Genomic DNA, 24,476 nt, shown 5'->3' with positions numbered 1-24,476 from the left:
CGTGTTTGATTCTCAAGTCATGGGGTATGGATTCAATTTTAGATTTGGGTTCGAGTTCGGGTCCTGGTCTGGGTGTGAGTCTTTGTGTGGGTCCGAGTTCGGGTCGCAAAGCCAAACACCGACTACGGGTCCGGTCCAAGCCCTAGGTCCAGATCATGAACCCAAACTTGGGTCCTTATCTCGTTCTAGTTTAGGTGCCAGGTCCCAATCTAGGTCCTAGGTCTAGGTTGTGGTTTGGGTCTGGGTCGAGTTTCTAGTCCTGGTCTGAGTTCGGGTCTAGGTCTGGATCCCAGTCTAGGTCTGGGTCCAAGTTTAGGTTTGGGTTTGGGTCCAGGTCTAAGTATGGGTCCAGGTGTGGGTCTGAATCTCGCGTTTCGATCCCAGTCTTGGTCCGGGTTAGGTTTTGGGTCCGAGTCCTTTGTTTTGATCCTTATATGGGTTTGCATCCTGGTCTGGGTTCAGGTTCGGTTTTAGGTTTGGTTTCGAGTTTGGGTCAGGGGCCAGGTTCGGGCCCGGGTCCTTGTTTGGTTCTGGGTTTGGGTCCAATTCCAAGTTTAGATCCTCGTCTGGGTCCGAGTCTTGTTTTTCGTCCGAGGCTAGTTCTAGTTCTAGGTTCAGGTCCTGGTCTCAGTCCTGGTCCTATTCTAGGCACCTGGTCCAGTTCTGGTTCAAGTTCTGGTTTTGGGTCCTAGGTCTGGGTCCGGAGGAGGGTCCAGGTCCTAATTTTAGTCCCGAATCTAGACACCGACTACGGGTCTATTAAAAGCCTCGCTTCCCCAATATTGGGTCAAGATCCAAATCCTAGTCACAGGTCCCGGTTTGGTTCTGGTTCAGACTCGAGTCTCAGTCTAGGTCCCAAGTCGAAGTCTGGGTTCAGGATCGAGATCAGGGTCCAATACTAGTCCCACTCCCAGTCCCACTTCTCGGTCACGGGTCTAATTCCATGTTCGATTCTAAGTTCGGGTCTCGAGTCCCTGTGTGGATTTTGATCCTAGTTTGGGTCCCCATTCGGGTCTGGGTTTCGGTCCGAGTCTAGCCTAGTTTGGTTATAGTTCCGAGTCCAGGTCCAGAGTCTGTATCGTACTAGGTTTAGGTCTAGGTCCTAGTCCTACGTGTCGGTCAGCTTCTGCTTTAAGTTCCAATTTCGGGTCTGGGTCTGATTCCAAGTGTAGGTTCAGGTATGGGTTTATGTCCCACATCTAGACATAGACTTCAAGTCGGGTCCAAGCCCTGAGTCCAGATCTGGATCCCGGTCTCGGGTTCTAGTCTGGTTCTAGTTCAGGTGCTCGGTCTTGAGCTGGGTCCTAGGTCTTGGTCTGGGTCCGGTTCTGGGTCAGGTTTTGGGTCCTTATCCCAGTTTCGTCGCCTAGGACGTTGTCTGTTTCTGGCTTTTGGTCCCGATTCTATTCTGGGTTTGGGTCCCAATCTAGGTTTGGGTTTGGGTTGCGGTGTGGTTTCTGGTCTGGGTTTTGTTTCGGGTTTGGGTCCTGGTCATAGTCCATGTCCTGGTTAGATTCCAATTCCAATTGTGATTTTGAGTCTAGGATTGGGTTCGAGTTCGTGTAAGGGTTCGAGTCCTGGTGCGAGTTCGGGTTCAGGCCGGATCTCTATCACGGTCCGATGCTGGTTTGGATCTCCGTTTGGGTCCGGGTTCTGGTCCAGGTCTGGGTTTGAGTCCCCAGTTCGGTTCTAGGTCTAGGTCTGGGTCTGGGTCTAGGTTCGAGTCCCAAGTTCCAATCTCGATCTAGGTGTGGGTCCGAGTCCCGGGGTTTCATCCCAGTTTGGGTTCGGGTCTGGGTTTGGGTTCAGGTACGGTTTTGTGTCTGGGTCCGAGTTCGGGTCTCTGGTTTGGGTATGATGTCAGGTTAAGGTTCAGGTCCGTGTTTTGTTCTAGTTTGGGTCTGGTTTCTGGTCTTGATCCTGGTTTGGGTTTGGGGCGGGGTCCGTGTTCGGGTTCGAGTTCAGGTCCCTGGTCCAGGTCTAGGTCCGAGTCTAGGTTTGAGTCCTGTGTTCCGATCCGGGTCTAGGTTCCAGGGCCCGATTCCTAGGCCCTCGTCCCAGTCCCATTTTCTGGGTCCTAGTCTGGGTGTCAGTTCAGGTGCAGGTCCGGGTTCGGATCCCAGTTCGGGTCCTAGATCCAAACACTGACTACGAGTCGGGTCCATGCCCTGAGTTCATATTTGGATCCGGATCTCGCGTCCTTGTCTTGTTCTAGTTCAAGTGTCGGGTCCCGATCTAGGTCCTAGGTCTGGGTTAGGGTCGGGGTTCGAGTTTGGGTCCGAGTTTGGGTTTAGGTCTAGCTCTGGGTTCAGGTTCAGTTTCGAGTTTAGGTTTGGGTTTGGGTTCAGTGTCGAGTTCGGGTCCGAGTTTGGGTTTGGTTCAAGCCTGGTTTTGAGATGGAGTTTCGATCTCGATTTGAGTTTGTGGCACGCTCCGGCTCCGGATTTCGATCCAAGCTTGGGTCTGAGCCAGGTCTAGTTCTAAGTCTGAGTCTAGGTCTTAGTCCTTGTTCTGGTCTCGTTCTTGGGTCCCAGTCCGGTTTCGGTTCAAGTTCTGGTTTTGGGTCCTGTGTTTGGGTTTGGGTTGGGGTCCTTGTTTGGGTTCTGGTCGTGGTCTGAGTCCCAGAGCAAGACATCAATCATGGGTCACGTCCAAGTCCCGAGTCCCAGATCCCAAGTCTAGATCCTAATCCTAGTTCAGGTCTCGGGTCTTGTGTTGGGTACTAGGTCCTGGTCTTGGTCTGGGGTTAGGTCCCAGGTCCCGATCTGAGTTCCGAGGCCCAAGTTCCGGTCCTGGTTCAAGGGTCTAGTTTCGGGCCCAAGTCTAGTTTCGGGTTGGGGTCCGAGTACTAGTCTGAGTCTGAGTTCGAGTCTGGGTCTGGGTCAATGTCTGGATCGCGGTCTGGGTCAGAGTCTGCGTCCAAGTCTGGGTTCGGGTCCCGGGTTTAGGTGCGGGTCTGGGTTTGGGTCCTAGGTCCTGGTCTAGGGCCTGGGTTTTCATCCTAATTTCGGTCCAAGTTTGAATCTGCAACTGAGTCTAGGTTCAGGTCCAAGTCCGAGTCCGGATCCCCATCTCGGTTCGAGTCTAGGTTTGGGTTGTTTTAGTTCTGGGTCCATGTCCTAGTGCTGATCCTTGTCCTATTCTAAGGTCCATGTCCGGTTTTTATTTTGGGTCCCAGGTCTAGGTCCGGGTTGAGGTCCTGTTTCGAGTCCCAGATCTAGCCACCAACTACGGGTCAAGTCCAAGCCCCAGTTCTCAAATTTCAGGTGAAAATACAGATCCCAGTCATATGTTCCAAACTTTATTTTGGTTCAAGTGTCGGGTCTTAGTCCAAGTCCTAGGTCTATGTCTCGGTTCAAGACTGAGACTGGGGTCCCATTCTGGGTCCCAGTCCTGGTTTTGGGTCTCGAGTCTGGGTCCGGTGCTGGGTTATGGTCCGGGTCTGGGTTTGATTCCAGCCTCGGTTGAGGACAACGTCTTGGTCAAGATTTTGATCCCAGTTTTGGTCCGAGCCAGGTCTAGTTTTGAGTCTTGGTCTGGGTCCTAGTCTTAGTCCTGATCCTGTTCTAGGGTCCTAGTCTTGTTTTAGTTTAGGTTCTAGTTTCAAATCGTGGGTTTGGGTTTGTGTCCAGGTCCTAGTTTGGGTTCGAGTTGGTGTTCGGGTCCTGGTCCGAGTCCCAAATTCAGACGTCGACTATGGGTCGAGTCCAAGCCTCAAGTTCTAGGTCCCGGGCCTAGATCCTAATCCCAATTTGGGTCTCGGGTCCCGAGCTGGGTCCTAGGTCTGGGTCCTTGTCTCGGGCCAGGTTGTGGGTCTAGGTCCAGTTTCGGGTCAGGGTTCAAGTACTAGTCCGAGTTCGAGTCTAGGTTTCGGTCCAGGTTCGGATCCCGATCTTTGTCTAGGTCCTTGTTTGGGTTCGAGTTTGGGTCCCCGGTCTGGGTCTAGGTCTGGGTCAAAATTCGCGTTCGGGTCCAAGTTTGTGCCTGGGTCACCATCTTGGTCTGAGTTTTGGTTTGGGTCTAAGTTTGGTTCTTGTTCCGAGTCCATGTCCTTGTCTCAGTCCTAGTCCTGTTCCTAGGTTCTAGTCCAGTTCTAGTTCAGGATCTGATTTTGGGTCCTGGGTCTGGGTCTTGATTCGAGTCCTTGTCTGGGTTCGGGAACTGGTTTGAGTCTCAGCTCCAGACGCCGACTACGAGTCTAGTTCAAGTCCCAGTTCTTGGATCTTGGGTGAAGATCCAGATCCTAGTCACAGGTCCCAATCTTGTTCTGGTTTAGGTCACGGGTCTTGATCCAGGTCCTAAATCTAGGTATGGGTTTGGGACCAATATTGGGTTTCAATTCTTGGTCCCAGTCTTGGTTTTGGGTCTCGAGTCTGGTTCCATGTTCGGGTCTGAGTTCGGGTCCGAGTTCAGGTTCCACTCTGGGTCTAGTTCTAGGTTTGAGTCTATGTCCTGGTCTTGTTATTGTTCAGGGTCTAGGTCCTGGTATCGGTGGAGGTCAAGGTTTGGGTTCGAGTCCTTAGTCTCGCTCCGCTTCCATTTCTAGTTGCAATTTCAGGTCACGTGGTACGGGCTCGGGTTTGGGTCTGAGTCAGAGTGCAGGTTCAGGTTTGGGCTCGGGTTTGGGTCTAGGTTCCAAGTCTGGGTTCGGGTCTCAGGTGTGAGTGAGGGTTTGGGTTTGGGTCCTAGGTCCTGGTCCAGGGCCTGGGTATTCATTCTAGTTTGGGTCTGGGTCTGAATTTTCAACTGAGTCTAGGTTCAGATCCAAGTCCGAGTCCGGATCCCCATCTCGGTTCGAGTCTAGGTCTGGGTCAGAGTTTGATTTTAGTTCTGGGTCCATGTCCTAGTGCCGATCCTGGTTCTGTTCTAAGGTCCATGTCCGGTTTTGATTTTGGGTCCCAGGTCTAGGTCCAGGTTGAGGTCCTATTTCGAGTCCCAGATCTAGCCACCAACTACGGGTCAAGTCCAAGCCCCAGTTCTTAAATTTCAGGTGAAGATACAGATCCCAGTCATAGGTTCCAAACTTTGTCTTGGTTCAAGTCTCGGGTCTCAGTCCGAGTCCTAGGTCTAGGTCTCGGTTCAAGACTGAGACTGGGGTCCCATTTTGGGTCCCAGTCTCGGTTTTGGGTCTCGAGTTTGGGTCTGGTGCTGGGTTATGGTTCGGGTCTGGGTTTGATTCCAGCCTCGGTTGAGGGCAACGTCTTGGTCCAGATTTTGATCCCAGTTTTGGTCCGAGCCAGGTCTAATTATGAGTCTTGGTCTGGGTCCTAATCTTAGTCCCGATCCCGTTCTAGGGTCCTAGTCTTGTTTCAGTTTTGGTTCCAGTTTCAAATCCTGGGATTGGGTTTTGGTCCGGGTCCTAGTTTGGGTTCGAGTTGGTGTTCGGGTCCTGGTCCGAGTCCCAAATTCAGACGCCGATTATGGGTCGAGTCCAAGCCTCAAGTCCTAGGTCCCGGGCCTAGATCCTAATCCAATTTGGGTCTCGGGTCCCGAGCTAGGTCCTAGGTCTGGGTCCTTGTCTGGGGCCAAGTTATGGGTCTAGGTTCAGGTCCAGTTTCGGGTCAGGGTTCAAGTACTGGTCCGAGTCCGAGTCTAGGTTTGGGTCCATGTTCAGATCCCGGTCTTGGTCTAGGTCCCTGTTTGGGTTTGAGTTTGGGTCCCCGGTCTGGGTCTAGGGCCTGGGTTTCAATCCTGGTCTAGGTCTGGGTCAAAATTCGCGTTCCGGTCCAAGTTTGTGCCTGGATCACCATCTGGGTCTGAGTTTGGGTTTTGGTCCGAGTTTTGTTCTTGTTTCGGGTCCATGTCCTGGTCTTGGTCATAGTCCTGTTCCTAGGTTCTAGTCCAGTTCTAGTTCAGGATCTGATTTTGGGTCTTGGGTCTGGGTCTTGATTCGAGTCCTGGTCTGGGTTTGGGAACTGGTTTGAGTCTCAGCTCCAGACACCGACTACGAGTCTAGTTCAAGTGCCGGTTCTTGGATCTTGGGTGAAGATCTAGATCCTAGTCACAGGTCCCAATCTTGTTCTGGTTGAGGTCTTGGGTCTTGATCCAGGTCCTAGATCTAGGTCTGTGTTCGGGACCAATACTGGGGTTCGGTTCTTGGTCCCAGTCCTGGTTTTGGGTCTCGAGTCTGGTTCCATGTTCGGGTCTGAGTTTGGGTCCGGGTTCAGGTCCCAATCTCAGTCTAGGTCTAGGTTTGAGTCTGGGTCCTAGTCTGGTTTTGGTTCTGGGTCTAGGTCCAGGTCTAGGTCCTGGAATTGGTCCAGGTCAAGGTTTGGGTCCGAGTCCTTAGTCTTGGTCCGCTTCCATTTCCAGTTCCAATTTTGGGTCGCGGGGCACGGGCTCGAGTCTGGGTCTGAGTCCAAGTGTAGGTTCAGGTTTGTGCTCGGGTTTGGGTCTGGGTTCCAAATCTCGACACTAACTACGGTTCAGGTCTAAGCCCCAAATCCTTATCTAAATCCTGATCTCGAGTCCTAGTTCGGGTGCCAGGTCCTTAGCGTGGTCCTAGGTCCGAGTCAAGGTCTGGGTAAGGTTCTAGGTCTCGTTCCCAATTCCTTTACCCAAGTCCCTGTCCTCATTCTTGGTCTGGGACTTGAGTCTTGTCAAAGTTTGGGTCTCAGTCTAGGTTCGGGTTTGGGTCCCAGTCTAGGTTCTAGTCCATGTTTCATTTCGGGTCTGGTTCTTGGTCTTGGTCTTGGTTCGATTCTAGTTCCAATTGCGATTCTTGGTCTTGGTTTGGGTCCGGATTCGTGTCAGGGTTTGAGTCCTGGTTCGTGTTTGGTTCCGGGTCTAGATCTTGGTATGGGTCCAGGTTCGGGTGCGGTTCTGGGATTGGGTCCATGTCCAGGTCTGGGTCTGGGTCCGGCTCAGGGTCCAGGTCCGGGTCCGAGCCCCCAGTTCCAATCTCGATACGGGTCCGTGTCCAAGTCTCGGATTTTGATCACAGTCTGGGTTTGGGTCCGAGTCTTGTTTCGGGTCCAATTCTAGGTCTGGCGCCGAGTTTGGGTCTTGGGTTCGGGTCTTATTTTGGGATCAAATTTAGGTTGGGGTCCGAGTTTAGTCCTAGTCTGTGTCCGGGTCTAGGTTCCAGTCCTATTTTTTGTATGGGGTGGGGTCCTATTCTGGGTTTGAGTTTGAGTCCTGGGTCCAGGTCAAGGTTTAGGTCCGGGTTCGGGTTTGAGTCACGGGTTTTGATTTGGGTGTGGGTTCCGGGGCCATGTTCTTGGGTTCAGGTCCCCCATCGAGGTCTGGGTCCTAGGTCCCAGTCCGGGTCTAGGTTTTGGTTTGGGTCTCGAGTAAAGGTCTAAGTTCAAGTCCCGATCTAAGTTTTTGTTTGGGTCTCGGTCCCAGTTCCAGTCGAGGTCCAGGTCTCGATCCCGGTCTCGGTACGGGTTTGGGTCCCGATCAGGATCTGAACCCAGACCCGGACCTAAACCCAAACCTGAACTCGGACCTTTGACCAAGAACTCGGAACTCGAGACTCGTGACTCTTGACCCAAATGAGACACAAACCCAAACTGGATCGAGACCGGGACTAGGACCTAAACCTAGACTTGAACTCGGACCTTTGACCGAGAACTCGAAACTCGAGACCCATGACTCTTGACACAAACTAGACTCAAACCAAGACCGAATCGAGACCGAGACCGGGACATGAACCGGATTGGAACTATGACCCAAACCCGGACCGGGACTGGGACCTGGACCCGAATCGGGATCCAAACCAGGGACCTGAGACTCGAACCCGAGAAATAGACTAGGAACCAGACCGAGACAAACCACGACCCAAGACCCGGACCCCAACACATACCGAGACTCGCACTACAACTGAGACTCGAACCCTATCTTGGACTCAGACCAGGACCTAGGACCCAGATCTCAGTCTTGGGTCTCAGTCCATTTCTGGTTCGGGTCCCATTTCTAGTTCTGGACCAAGACTTGAACCTGAACCTATGACCCAGAATCTGAAATATAGGACTTGGACTCGGAACCCGAGCCGGACCCGGATTTAGACCCGAACCTAAGACTCAAACCCGAACCTAGACGGGGATCCGAATCTTGACCAGGACCAAGACCTCGACCTGAATCCAAAGCCAGACCCACACCCAGACCCTGAGCCGGACCTAAACCCAGACCGAGATTGCAACCCAGGACTCAGAGTCAGGCCCAGCCCAGACCAAGACCTGAATCCATACCAAGACTTAGACCCGAAAATGGGAATCAAACCCAGACCGAGACCCGAACCTAGACCTAGACTACGATCTAGACCCTGACTAGGAGCCAAACTCGGACCAGGACTCGAACCCGACTTGGACCCGGATCGATAATCGAAACTGGAATAAGAGTTGGACTAGAACTGGGACCAGGACTAGAACCTAGGACATGGGACTAGAAGTGGTCCCAAACACAAACCTTAAACTGCAAACCCTAATCCCTAAACCCTAAACCGTAAATCGTAAACCATAACTTTAAACCATAAACCGTAAACCTTATACACCATTCCTTAAACCATAAACCCTAAAACATAAACCCTAAACTCTAAATCCCTAAACACTAAACCCTAAACCCTAAAAGAACACTGAATCCTAAACTCCTAAACCCTAACCTTAAACCCTAAAGCCTAAAACCAGACTCAAACACAGACCCAGACAAAGAACTGGAAATTAACACAAATATGGTCCCGAACCCAAACATGGACCGAGACCAAGACCCAGACCCAATCCCAGACCGAGATCAGAACCCGAGACCTAGACATGGTTGTCGACTCGAACCTTGACAGGGACCTAGATCCAGAAGCGAACCCAAACCCGACCCCAAACTCGAGGGATCAAGATTGAGACCGAGACCGAAACTCAGACCTGTTGGAATTTATTTTACCAAGAACTTAGATCTACTCACAAGTATGTTGTTTAACACCCTAAATATGAACTTTCTAAAACGATAAATAAACACATATAAAGTTAAGAAAACCTTACATTGATGGCAGCAGAATTAATGTCTCTTTGTGTGTGATCCTTCACAGTCTTCCAATCTATGATTGAGGTACCAGTTGCTGTGTGTGGGCACTTACTCTATCACTAAGGTTCGAAATTTAGAAGAAGAAAAGAGAGAGGGATGATTTTGACTACAGAGAGAAAAGGGAAGGCTCAGTTTTTCTGAAGAAAGAATTTTCTGATAGAAAGCTTGTTAAAACTTATAAAAGCTTATTATTTGACTACTTTCTATTTATAGGCAACTACTAGGTTTAGGTTAGTAATTATTTGGCATTAAAATAATGAAAATATCAATTTGAAAAACCACTTTAAGTTGCTGGCCATGGTGTGTAATGGGCCCCACTTAGTTTTTGCAGTTTTCACAAATTTTATTTCTATTTTCTCAAAAAATGCCAATTTTCCAATTCTAGCCATTTAAAGGCCAAAACTAATTATTTAATAACTAAAATAGATTATTAAAAAATATTGTCATTTAATTTAATTATTAATTAGACATATAAAGTCTATTAATAAATAAATAAACCTAGAATCTATTTTCTTTACAATTTCGCCCCTGCTTAGTGAAAATTCACAAATTAGACATAATCTAACTTTAGAATTTTAATTGATTAATCACAAATCAATTATTGAGTCTTACAAGCAGTATAGTCTCAACTAGAATGGGGACCATGGATCGATATGCTGAGCTTCCAATAAGTGAACCGAATTTACTAAGTAAATTCCTACTTATTAATTCTTCGTTGAATCCACTCTTAGAACTTAGAATTGCACTCTCAGACTTATATAGAGCATATTATATGTTCCACGATATAGATATGCTATCTCATTTAACCATTGTTATAATCTTATTGTGATCGAAGATCCTCTATATAGATGATTTACATCGATATGGGATAATTTTACCCTTCTCACCCCTCAACGTATTTTGCCCCTTAAAACACTTAGCTACCTGTAAATGATGTTTAGTGATCTAAGAATTAGTCACTTAAACAAGAGCTCATCCATTTACTTCTATTTATGTTCAGCACTCCCACTCAATCATACTATCATGTTCCCAAAATATACGTATCACCCTGACCCAAAAGTAGGCTTAACTAATAAATCAAAGAACATGAATAGTACTCCTGAATTGAGCCTACGCATATCAGGATTTAGATTCTTTTAATCTTAAGATCAACTACTGATATTGACTTGGAAAGATATGACGGTAAGTTTATTATATCTTAACTAAGTTGCAATATCGGTCCAGTCCAATGTATACTCCTTACATTCGAAACTAGTATACTTTACTAATGTCCTGGAAAGAACATAACACTTACTCCAAGTGTAAGTACACATCATCGCTGATTATCACATTAGTGTAAATCCAAAACACTGATGAAACGGAGACTTAGTCTTTTGATTAATATGATCACAATCACATTCCACTGTGTTGACGACACTGTAATTGTGAATAAGCATATGATCTGGACTTAACTGATTTTGTGTGTAAATGTAATAAACATATTAAAGCATTAGCATGTAAAATTCATGCAAACATAAATCACTTCCAATTTCTTATATCGATAACTAATCAGATTGTAAAGAGTTTTATTTAGGGCATAAAACCCAACAAGACCCAAACCTGAACCAAAACTGAGACCCAAACTGGGATCGGAACCTGGAACCCCAACTTGGACCATTATCCTAACCCCAACTCGGGCTGGGACCTAAACCCGGACCCAAACCCAAACCCAAACTGCGATCCGAACCTTGTTTAGGACCCAGACCTGAACCTAGACCTGAACACGAACCTAAACCCAAACCCGGACCTAGACCTAGACCATGATAGGAACCCGGGACCCAGACCCAAACCCCGACCAGAACCCAGACTAAGATCTGGACACGACTTACGACCCGAACTTGAACCAGGACTTAAACCCCGACCCAGACCCACACCCGAACCCAAACATTGAATTAGAACTGGAATTTGAATTGGACAAGGACTCGGATCAGATCCTAAACTTGGAACAAGAACCGAAACGAAACTCGAACACAAACCCGAACTGAAACCGAGACCGTGACCTGGACCTAAACTGGGATATGAGAATCGAGAACCGAACCCAAATCGGGAGCTAGACAAAACCTGAACCCAAACCAAGACCTGGACTGGGACTTGAGACCCGAGACCCAGACCTGGGACCTGGACTTTGACAAGAACTTGAACCCAAACCCAGAATCGATGTCAGGACGTAGACCCACACTAAGTCCTGAGACCCCAGACTGGGAACCAAACCTGGACTGAGATCGGTCGCCGAACCCAGACCAAAACCCAGACCGAGACTTGGTCTTGAACCAAGACCCTAGACCCGAACTCGAACCCGAACCCAAACTTGGACCCAAACTGGGACCTAGGACCCAGACCGAGATGGGGGACCCAGGCGCAGAACTGGGACAGTGACTTGGGCCCTAAAATTGGGACCAGGACCCTAGACCCGCCCAGACCCGAACCCGAACCTAGGACCCAGCTTCGATTTCGGGACCTGAGATCGAGATCTGGATCTTGACTTGGGGCTTGGAGCCGACCTGTTGTCAGTGTCAAGATTTGGGACCTAGAGCCAGACTTGAACCCGAACCCGCACTTGGACCCGGACCAAGACCAAGACAAGACTCGAACCCACACCCGGACCTGAACCCGTAACCCGTGACCTAAAACTGGAACCAAAACTGGAAGTGGATTAGGACTCGGCTGGGACCCAAACCCGGACCAAGACCTAGACTCGGACCCAGGACTCCAGACCCGAACCCAAACCTGGACCCGAATTGGAACCTAGGCTTTGGTCTTGGATGGGGGACCCAGACTCAAACCTAGGACCTGGACTCAAACCTAGGTCCCAAACTGAGACCCGAGACCCAAATTAGAGCCACATTGGGACCCTAGATTGTGATCGGGATCTAGACCCGGGGCCTGGCCATGACTCGTAGCTAGTGTTTTAATTTGGGACCCAAACCTGGACCTAGACTTTGACCCAGACTTGGACCAAGACTTGGACCCGTACCTCGTGACCTGAAATTGGAACCTGAAGTGATCTAGGACCTGCAAATGGGATCGAGAGTAGAACCCAGACCCAGAAATGGAACATGAACTAGATGAGGACCAGAACTCACAAACAGACCCAGACTCGAACTGGGACCTAGACCCAGACCTAGATCCAAACTTGCATTGGGACTCAGCACACGAAAGCAAACCAAGACCTGGACTTGGACATGGATCTTGACCCATGACCCAGAACTAGATTGGGGAACCAGACCAGGACTTAGAACCCAAACCAGAACCAGACTGGGATTCAAATCTAAATCCAGGACCCAAGACACAGGGCTTTGACCTAACCCGTAGTTGATGTCTAGATTTGGATATCAAACAAGATCCAAAAGTTGTACTGGACCCGAAACTGGAACTGGGACCCTAGAAGAAGACCGGGACCAAGACTCAAACCTGGACCCAAAACTGAAACTCGCCCTATCCCAAACCGGGACCAAAACCTGGGCCCAAATTCGAACCCAGACTCAGATCGAGACCCAGACCCGAACTCAAACCTAAACTTAGGTTTCAAAAGCCGAAACCCAAGAGCCGTGACCCGAGACCCGAACTAGAACCTGGACCCAGAGCTGAACTTAGACACAGAGTCAGACTCAGACCCGGACCTAGGAGATAGGCCCCAGTTCTAGGACTAGGACTCGAGACTCGACCCAGGCCCAGACTTGGACCTAGGACCCGAACTTGGATCCAGGACTTCAACCAGAACTGGACCGAGATTTGGATATGGACAGGAGAGTTGAGGCTTGGACCTTACCTATAGTCGGTGTTTAAATCTGGAACCTAGACCCGGACCCATATCCGAACTAGGACCAGGACCCGAACTTAGACCCAAGCCTAGACCTAGACTGGGACCTCGACCGTAATCCAAACTCGGACCGGGACTTGAGTTTTGAATCCAAACTCAAACCAGGACCCTGGACCCAAAATCGGGACTAAGACTTAAGAACCGACCAGGTGTGGCTCTGAGTCCTGGTCCAGTTCCAAGTCTGTTTCTAGATCCTAGATCTAGCCACAAACTACGGGTTGGGTGCAAGCCCCAGGTCCCTGGTCCTAGGTGTAGATCCACATCCAGATCTAAATCTCGGGTCTTGGTTTGGTTTCAATTTGGGTCCCAGGTCCAGGTTCGGTTCCCAGGTCTAGTTTTGGGGTCGGGTGCCGAGTCTTGAGTCCTCCCAGTCCAGGTCCGGGTCTGGGTGCGGGTATGGGACTGGGTCTGATCTGGATTCAGGTCCACGTGTAGGTCTAAGTATGGGTTCGGTTAGGATATGTGTTTTGGTCCATGTCCAGGTCTGGGTCTTGGTCTGGGTGCGTGTTCCGGTTCGGGTTCTATTCTGGGTTCGGGTCTAGGTCCTAGTCCGTGTTCGAGTCTAGTCTGGGTTCGGGTTTGTGTTTGGATCTGGGTCCTTGTTCGTGTTCGAGATCTGGACCCAAACCCAAACCCAGACTCAAACTTGAACCCAGACCCAGGATCCTAAAGTCGGAACTCGTCACTTGGGACCCGGACCCAGACTCAACCTGCACTCAGACCCAGGGCCCAGACTCGGACTGTGATCGGGATCGGGACCCAAACTCAGACTTTGACCAGGACCCGAACCCAGACTAGGACTAAGACTTGGATCGGGACCTAGGACCCGGGACTTAAGACTCGGACCTGGGACCCTAGAACCAGAGGGACCTAGACCCATACCGGGACGAGAACTGAGACCAGCACCAAGACACGAACACGGACTAGGACCCACACTCAGACCGGGACCCAAACCAAAATCGGGACCTAGGAACCTTACTTGAATAGAGGACCCAAACTCGGACGTGGACCCAAGACCCGGGACCTAGGACCTAACAATAGACCCAAACTCGAACTTTGGACCCATACAGGGACCTAGGACCTTAACTAGAACCAGAGTAAGATCTGGATCTAGACTCGAGACTTGAGACCTGGGGCTTAGACACGACCCATATTTGGTGTCTGAATCTGGGACACGGACCCGAACCCTAACCAAAACCTAAACCCGAACTAGGACCCAGACCAAACCAGGATTTGAACTCGAACCCAGACCCAGACTCGGATCGAGATCCAGACCTAAATCAAAACTCAATCCTGGACTCAAGACCTGAACCCAAACCTGGACTTGAACTCAAACTTGGACCCAGACCCAAACCCAGGACCTGGACCTAGATTGAAGATTCACACCTTGACCCAACACGGACCAAAACTCGAGACAAGAAAACGGGACCAATTCTTAGGATCCGAACTGTCTAGGTGCTGGTTTCGTTAATGTCCTAGTCTGAGTCCAAGTCCGGGTCCTAGTTTGGGTCCGGGTCCCAGATCTAGACACCTACTACAGGTTGGATCCAGGCCCTAGGTCCTAGGTCCCGGCTCCAGATCCACATCCAGATTCCGATCTTTGGTCCTGGTTAAGTTTTGGTTCAGATCTCGGGTTTGGGTTTGGGTCCCAAGTCTAGGTTCTGAGTCGGGTCTTGATTACTGTGTTCGGGTCTAGGTACACGATCTTAGTTTGAGTCCTGGGACCCAGTATCGGTCAAGATTCGGGTCCCATTCTGGGTTTTGATTCAGGTTCAGGTCCGGGTTTGGGCCTAGGTTTGGGTCTAGGTTCGGGTTTAGATCCGGGTTCGAGTCCAAGTTCAGGTCTGAGTCCCGGTGTAGGTTTGGGTCCAAGTTCGGATCCAGGATCTGGTCTAGGTCTTGTCCCAGTCTAGGTCTAGGTCCCAGTCTAGGTCTGGGTCCCGTTCCAAATCCAGGTATGGGTATGCGTCTGGGTCCGGGTTAGGGTCCAAGTTCGAGTCTTGGTTCGAGTCCGAGTTCAAGTTTGGGTCCCAAATCCAAGACCAGTACCCGAACCCAAACCAAGACAAGAACCAAGAATGGGACCCAAACTTGAACACGAACTGAGACCTAAACCAAGACAAGAACCGGGACCTGAACCTTGAACTGGGATAGGGACCTGGGCCCCAGAACTGGGATCGAGACCCAGGACCCCACCCCAGTCCCGGACACACACCTAGGATCTAACTCGAGACCTGACACATGAACTAGAACTAGACCGAGAACCGAGACTGGGATCCAAATCAAGACTTGAGGCTTGGACCCGACCCATAGTCGGTGTCAGAATCTAGGACATAAACTCGGACCCGTACCTGGACTCAGACCCAGAACAGGAACTAGACCCGAACCCAAACTCAAACCCGAACCCGTACTCCATGACCTGAAAGTGGAACCAGAACCGAGAGTGGAATAGGACCTATGAACAAGACCGGGACAAGGACCTAGACACGGACCTGGAACTGTAATAGGACCAGGACCGGAACTTAGACATAGGCCCACACTCGAACCTAGAACCAAACCCGGACTGAGACTCGGGACCAGAACTCGGACCCAAACATGGAAACTTACTCGAGACCCAAAACTAGGAGTGAGACATAAAACTTGACCCCAGTCTCTGAATCGGACCAAGATCTAGACCTGGCACCCAGACTGCGACCTGAACCGGAACTAGACTGGGACTTGTGACTGGGATCCGTATCTTGACTCGAGATCCGAAATCTAGGGCTTGGACGAAACCTGTAGTCAGTGTCTAGATCTGAGATTCAGACTAGAACCTAAACTCAGACAAGGAACCGAACCCAGACATGGACCTGAGACCTAAAATTGGAACCTGAACCAGAACCAGACTAGGACCTTAGAATAGGCCCAAGACCGTGACCAGGACCTAGACCCGGAACTAGATCAGCACCCAGCTGCGGACCTAAACCAAGATCGGAACCCAGGCCCAGACCAAATCCCAGACGCAGGCCGGGACCGAGACCCGAACCCAAACTAAACCCAAGACTTGCTCCCATACCTAAACCAGGCCTGGACCCCGACCAGGATCCGGACCCAGACTTCGAACTAAGCCCAGACCTAGACCCGAACTTGGAGCCAGAACCAAATTGGGATCAAAATACAAGACGTTGACCTAGACCTAGACCTATACTCAAGACCCGAATTGGAACCCGGACCCAAACCAAGACCAGAGACCCGAACCTCGACTCGGGAGCCAAACTTAGACTCAAACTCGAACCTTGACCAGAACACGAACTAGGGACCTGAACCCAGACCTGGACACAAACAAGGAACCAGGACGTAAACCCGGACCCCGACCTGGACCCAGACCTAGACCCAAACATAGACTTAGACTAGGACACGAACCTTGACCCGGACCTAGACCTGGACCCGGATCCAGACCCGAACCTAAACACAGACCTAGAATCCAAATCGAAACTATGACTAGGACCCGGTCCTAGGACCGAAACTGATCCCAAACCTAGACCAAAACCTACACATAGACCTAGACAAAGACCGAGACCTAAGAACCGGAACTCGAACCTGGACCAGGACCCAGACCCTTACTGGGACACTAGACCCAGGACCTGCGACCCGAGACCCAAACTAGGACCCAAACCCAGACAGGGACCTGAACCAGAACCCAGAACGGGACCCGACACCCGAAGTGGAACAAGATAGGGAACTAAGAGTGGGATCTAGATCTAGACTCGGTCTTGGACCTAACCCGTAATCAGTGTTTGCATCTAGGACTCCAACCCGTACTCGAGCCCAGACCCGAACCTATAACCTATAATTTCAAATCCAAACCAAACTAGGACCTAGGAACAGGACCAAGACTAGGTCCCACTCTCGGACCTGGACCTAGAATCGAAATCAGGCCAAGACCAGGACCCAGACCTAGATCGAGACTCGGGACACGAACCCAAACTCAGACACTTACTTAGACTCGGACCCATACCTAGGACCCAGACCTTGATTAGGGACCCAAACCCAGACTCAAAATTGAAATTAAGACCCAAAACTGGGACCGACACCGAAGACCCGATCCTGGTCTCGGTCCCAAAGCTGAACCTTGACACGGACACGGACACAGACATGGACCGAGACTCGGTACCCAAACTGGAACTTGACGGGGACCCAAGATTGGGATCCTAATCTTGACCCAGATCCCGGGACTCAGGGCACGGACCCGGACCTAGTTTTGGACCAGTACCCAGACCTAGAGCCGGACTCAAGACCAAAAATTAGAACCGAAACTAAAACTTGGACCCTGGAACGAGACTCAGAACCGGACCCAGAACTAGACCCAAACCCGGACCTGGACCTAGATCGCGATCGAGATCCGAACCCAGACCTAAACCCAACCCAGAATTGAACCTGGACCTAGGACCCTGAACTCGAAACCTATCACTCGAGACCCGGACCAGAACGCAAACCCGTAGCAAAACTCGGACAAAGAACAAGAATCAACCCAAACTCGGACCGGGACACAAACTTGGACTATAATTAGGACTCGAATCCAGAGTAGGACAAGGACTCAGACCGAGACTTGGAACTCAGGACTCGAGACTCAGACTAAGGACCCGAGAACTAGAACGGAACCTAGACCCAAAATGGGCAGAGAACCAAGTCCAGGACCCAGACACGATAATAGAACAAGACTCGCACTCAAACCGGGACCCGAACCCAAACTAGTACTCAAACCCAAACTAGGACCTAGGACCCTTACTTGAATCGAGGACCTAGGACCTCGGATCCATGATTTGACCACAGACCCAAACTCGGACCTGAGACCCATAAAGGGACTGAGGACTTAAACTAGAACTAGAGTAGGATGATGATCTAGACTCGGGACCCGAGACCTGGGGCTTACACACGACTCATTATCGGTGTTCAAATTTGGGAATCGGACCTGGACTCGGACCCCGACCCAGGATCCAGACCGAACTAGGATCCAAACTCAAACTTGGACCTAGACTCGGACCAAGATCCATACCTAAATCCAAACTCGAACCTGGACTTTGGACCTAAACCCAAACCTGGACTTGAACTCAAACTTAGACACAGACCCAGGACGCAGACCTGGATTGAAGACCCTCACCTGGACTCGGGACCCAAAATTTCGACTAGTTCTTACGATCCGAACAGGTCTAGCTCCAGGTTTTGTCTAGGTCCTAGTCTGAGTCAGGTACGCGTCTAGTTTCGGGTTCAGGTCCTAGATCTAGACACCTACTACAAGTTGGGTCCAAGCCCCGAGTCCTAGGTCTCGGCTCCAGATCCACATTCAGATCCCAGTCTTTGGTCCCAGTTTAGTTTATGTTTAAGTCCAAAGTTTATGTCCAAGTCCCATGTCCAAGTAAGATGTCAGATCTTGATTAGTGGGCCTAAGTCCAGGTACACGATCCTAGTTCGAGTCCTGGGACCCAGTATCGGTCCAGATTCGGGTCCTAGTCTGGGTCCCATTCTGAGTCTGGGTTTGGGTTGAGGTCCAGGTTTGGGCCTCGGTCTAGGCCCTAGTCTAGATCCAAGATGGGTCTAGATCCAAGATCTGGTCTGGGTCTGTGTCCCGGTCCAGGTCTGGGTCCCTGTTTAGGTCTAGGTCCTATTCCTAATCTAGGTATGGGTCTGGGTCTGGGTTTAGGTCCAAGTTTGAGTCTTGGTTCGAGTCCAGGTTCAAGTTTGGGTCCCAAATCCAGGACTCAGACCCGAACCTAAACCAAGACCAAAACGAAGACTGGGACCCAAACCCGAACCCGAAATGAGACCCAAACCAAGACGAGAACTGGGACCCGAACTTGGTACTGGGATAGGGAGCTAGGCCCCCAAACTGGGAGTGGGACCCAGGACCCGACCCAAGTCCAAGACACAGACCTAGGACCTAGCTCGGGACCCAGCACTTGAATGGGAACCAGACTGAGAACCGAGGCTGTGATCTAGATGTCGACCCAAGGCTTGTACTGACCCACAGTCTATTTTTGGATCTGGGACCCAAACCCAGACTCGCACCTAGACTTAGACCCAGACCCGGACCCAAACCTGAACCTAGACCGAGACCCAAACCTACACCCGAACCCGTACCCTGTGACCTGAAAGTGGAATCAAAACTGAAATTGGGCTAGGACCCAGGAAAAGGACTGAGACCGGGACCTAGACACGGACCCAGAACCTAACTGGACAAGGACCTGAACTTAGACATAGACCCAGACCTGGACCCAGAACCAAACAGATACTGGGACTTAGGACCCGAACTCGGACCAAAACTCAGACCCAAGCAAAGAAAACGACCCAGGACCCAAGGAGTGAGACTCAGAACTTGACCCAGTCTCTCAACCAGACCCATTCCTGGACCTGGGACACAGACCGGGACCCGGGACCTGAATCAGAACTAGACTAGATCTTATGACTAAGATTCAGATCTTAAAACGAGATCTCGGATCCGGGGCTTGGACCAGACACGTAGTCGGTTTCTGGATTTTGGATTCGGAATTGAACCTGAACTCTGGCCAGGAACCGAACCCAGACTGGACTTGAGCCCCGACACTGGAACCTGAACTAGAATCAGACAAGGACCTTGGAATAGGACTGAGACTGTGACCAGGACCCAGCCCCGGACCTAAACCAAGATTGGAACACAGGCCAGGACCCAGTCCCAACCCAGGCAAGGACCAAGACCCGAACCCAAACTAAACGCATGACCTAATCCCAGATCCAAACCCAGGCCCGAACCCCAACGAGGATCCAAACCCAGACTTAGAACTGAACCCAAACCCGGAGCAAGACCCAAACCAAGATCAAAATATGGGACCTGGACCTAGACCCAGACCCGGACCCAGAACCGAACCCAAACCCAGACCTGGACCCAAACCGAGACCCAAACCTACACCCAGACACAAACCCGTACCAAGGACATGAACTCGAACTTGAAACCGAACCCAAACCCGAACACGAACCAAGGACCTGAACCTAGACCTAGACCCGGACCGAGAATCAGGACCTGAACCCGGACCCTGACCTGGACCCAAACCAGAACCCAGACCTAGACACGGACCTTGACCCGTACCTCAACTCGGACCCGAACCTAGACGTAGAATAAAAACTTGAACTAGGACTAAGACCCAGACCAAGGACATAAATTGAACCCAAACCGGAACCTGAACCTAGACCAGAACCTTGACTGGAACCTAGACAAAGACCGAGACCTAAGACCAAGACAAAGACTGAGACCTAAGACCCAGAACCCTAACTTGGACCAGGACTCGGACCCACACCTAGACCCTTACTAGGACTCGAGACCGAGGACCCAATGCCCAAGACCTGAAGTAGAACCTATACCCAAACCATGACCTAAACCTGAACCCAGACTAGGACCGGGATCGAGACACGAGACTCGACCCCAGACCTGGACCTGAAAGTAGGACCTGAAACTAGGACCCAGACAGGGACCCTAGACCCGAAGTGGAATAAGATTGAGAACCAAGATCGGGATCTAGATCTAGCCCCAGGCTTAGACCAGACCCGTAGTTGGTGTCTGCATCTAGGACCCAGACCTGGTCCCGAACACAGACCCAGACCGGTACCCTGTGATCCAAAACCTAAAGCACAACCGAAAGCGGACTAGGACCCAAGAACGGTACCAAGACAAGGACCTGGTCCCTGCGTGGACCAATAATCAAAATCGAACCAGGACCTGGACCTAGACCCAGACTAAGACTCGGGGCACAAATCAGAACCCAGACACGGACTTAGACTCAGACCCAGACCCAAGACCCGGACCAAGATTGGGGACTCAGAGCCAAACTCAAAATTGAAATCGACACCCGAACCCGGGACAGGGACCCGAGACCCGATCCCAGTCCCAAACCCAGACCTAGACACGAACATGGACATGGACCGGGACTCAGGACCCAAACATGAGCATGATCGGGACCCAAGATTGGGATCCAAATCTTGATCCAGGACCCGGGACCCGGGGAATGGACCCAACCCGTAGTTGGTGTCTAGGAATAGTGCCAGGACCCAAACCAAGACCCAGACCGGGACCTAAACCCGAACCCAGACTGGGACCAGGACCTAGACTTAGACACACACCCAAACTCGAACTGGGATTCGAGACCCAGACCTTAACCTAAACTTGGACGTGGACCTAGATGGGGAACCTAGACCCAGGACCCGGGCCCCAAAACCCAGATGCGGATTGGAACCTGGGAGTCGGACTTGGACCTAGACCTAGACCTAGACACAATACCTGAACTCAGACCTGAACCCCGCCCCAAACACAAATTGGGACCAAAACCCAGACCTAGACCCAGACTGAGACAGAACCTAGACCCGGACCCAAACCCAAAATTAGACTCGAACTCGGGACCCAAACTCAGACCTTGACTAAAACCCAAACCCTGACCTGGACATGAACCCAAACCGAGATCAGAACCTGAGACTCGAACCCGAAACAGAACCCAAACCTAGATGGTGATTAGAACCGTGGACTCGGACCCACACTCAGACTTGGACCCAGACCCAAACTCAAACTAAAACCATACTCGAGACCGAGATTCAAATCTAGACTCGAGGCTTTGACCCGACCCGTATTCGGCATTGGGCTCTTGGACCCAAACCCAAACCCAAATGTAGATAAAGACTTATAACCGAACCCAGACCCAAAGCCGAACCTGGAGCCAGACCCAAACTGGGATCGAAATATGGGACCTAGTCCCAGACCAAGACCTGGACCCGACACCCGAACCCAGACCCAGACCTGGACCCAATTTGAGACCCAGACCTAGACCCTGACCCAAACCCGGACAATAGACCTGAACCCGAACCTAAACCCGAACACGAACCAAGGACCCGAACCTAGACCTGGACCCAGACTGAGAATCAGGACCTGAACTCGGACCCTGGCCTGGACCCATACCCAAACCCAAATCTAGACTCATACCAGGACACGGACCTTGACTCGGACATGAACTCGAACCCGAACCTAGACGTAGAATAAAAACTTGAACTAGGCCTAGGACCCAGACCAAGGATAGAAATTGAACCCAAACCCGAACCCGAACCTAGACCAGAACCTAGAGTGGGACCTAGACAAAGGCCGAGACCTAAGAACCAAAACCGTAACTTGGACCAGGACCCGGACCCACACCTAGAACCTTACTGGGATTTGAGACCTAGGACCCAGGACCCAAGAACTGAACTAGGACCTAGACCTGAACTAGGACCTAGACCTAGACCATGACCTGAACCTGAACCTAGACTGGGACCGGGATCGTGACACGAGACTCGACCCTAGTCCTTGACCTGAAACTAGGACCCAGACCGAGACTCGAGACCCGAAGTGGAACAAGTCCGAGAACCGAGACCGGGATCAAGATCTAGACCCAGGCTTAGAACTGACCCATAGTCGGTGTCTGCATCTAGGTCCCAGACCTGGACTCAAACCTGGACCCGAACCCGAACACAGACCCAAACTGGTACCCTGTGATTCGAAACCAAAAGCAGAACTGAAAACCGACTGGGACCCAAGAACGGTACCAAGAATAGGACCTCATCTCGAACCTAGACCACAAATCATAATCGAACAAGGATGAGGACCCAAACCCTGACTAAGACTCGGGACACAAACCTGAACCCTAACACGGAATTACACTCAAACCCAGACCCAAGACCCGGACCTAGATTGGGGACCCAAACCAAGACTCAAAATTGAAATCGAGACCCGAAACTGAGACTGGGACCCAAGACCCGATCCCGGTCTTGGTCCTAAACCCAGACCTAGACAAAGGCATGGACATGGACCGGGACTCAGGACCCAAACCTGAACATGACTGGGACCGAATATTTGGATCCGAATCTTGACCCAGGACCCGAGACCTAGGGCATGGACCCAACCCATATTCGGTGTCTAGGAATCGTGCCAGGACCCAAACCCAAACCCTTACCAGGACCGAAGACTGAGGACCCGAGACTCGGATGAGGACCTAGACCCAGACCGGTACCCGAACCTGAAGCCAGAATCGGACCGGGACCTAGACTAAGACCCACAGCCGAACTCGAACCAGGATTCGAGACCCATACCTGAACCTAGACTTGGACGCGGACCTAGATGGGGGACCTAGACCCAACACTCAGGTCTCAAAACCAAGAATCGAATTGGAACCTGGGACTCAGACTCGGACCTAGACCTACACCTAGACACAAAACCTGAACCCAAACTTAGACCCGAACCCCCCCAAGAACCTAAACCTAGAGTGGGACCAAACCTAGACATGGACCCAAACCCAAAATCAAACTCGAACTTGGGACCCAAACTCGGACCTAAAGTCGAACCAAACCTGGACCTGGACACGAACCCAAACCGAGATTAGAACCTGAGACTCGAACCCGAAACTGAACCCAGACCCAGATCGGGATCAGAACCTTCGACCCGGACCTGGACCTAGACCCAAACCCAATCTAAAACCATACTCGAGACCGAGATTCAGATCTAGACTCGAGGCTTTGACCCGACCCGTATTCGGCGTTTGGATCTTGGACCCAGACCCACACCCAAATGCAAACCCACACCAAGACTCAAACTTGAATTGGGACCTAGACCCGAACCCAGACCTCAGACCCAAACTTGGACCCAAACCCATACCTCGTGACACGAAACAGGAATTGGAACTGGAAGCGAACCGGGACCCGAGAACAGGATTGAGACGAGGACCTGGAACTAGGCTTAGAACTGTAACTGAACCTGCACCTAGACTCGGAGCCACAGCCATACCCCGACAGGGCCCTAAACTTGAATCCAAACCTGGACTGGGACTCGAGACCCGAACACGGACCCCAACTCAGACCCAAACATGGAACCACACTTGGGACCCACAAATGTGACTGGGACCTAGAACTGGACCCTGGTCTCGGTCCTAGACTCGGACTTGGACTCAGACCTAAGACCTGATTTGGAAAAAGACTAGGACCCGTGACTAGGATTTGAATCTTGACCCAGGGCCAGGAATTGGGGCTTGGACTAGACCTGTAGTCAGTGTCTGGATCTGGGACTCAGACCAGGACCCGAACACAAACCAGGACTCGAACCCAGACCCAGTACCCAAAATCAGAACCTAAAACAAAACTCAACTAGGACCTTGGAATAGGACCAGGACCGGGACCAAGACCCAGACCCAAACTTAAACTGAAATCAGACTCGAACCAAGTGCCAGACCTAAATTGAGATTGGCACCTGGGCACAGACTTGGACTTGAACTCAGACCCGAAGTGGAACAAGAATGGGAACCGAGACCGGGATCTAGATCTAGACCCAAGGCTTGGACTATACTCGTAGTCGATGTCTAAATTTGGAATCCAAACTAGTACTCGAACTCGGACCCAGACCCAGACTGGTACCTTATGTCCTTAAACCAAAAGTAGAATCGACAGCTGACTGGGACTCGAGAACGGGACCAGCACTAGGACCCGGTCCGTGACCCCAACCCAAAATCAAAATCGGACCAGGACCAAGACCTAGACCTGAATCACGATTTGGAGGCGGATCAAAACTCAAATCATGATTAAGGAC

This window comes from Cannabis sativa, chromosome 2 (genome assembly GCF_029168945.1).
Source record: "Cannabis sativa cultivar Pink pepper isolate KNU-18-1 chromosome 2, ASM2916894v1, whole genome shotgun sequence".
Taxonomy (NCBI): Eukaryota; Viridiplantae; Streptophyta; class Magnoliopsida; order Rosales; family Cannabaceae; genus Cannabis; species Cannabis sativa.
This window is presented reverse-complemented; position numbering follows the sequence as displayed.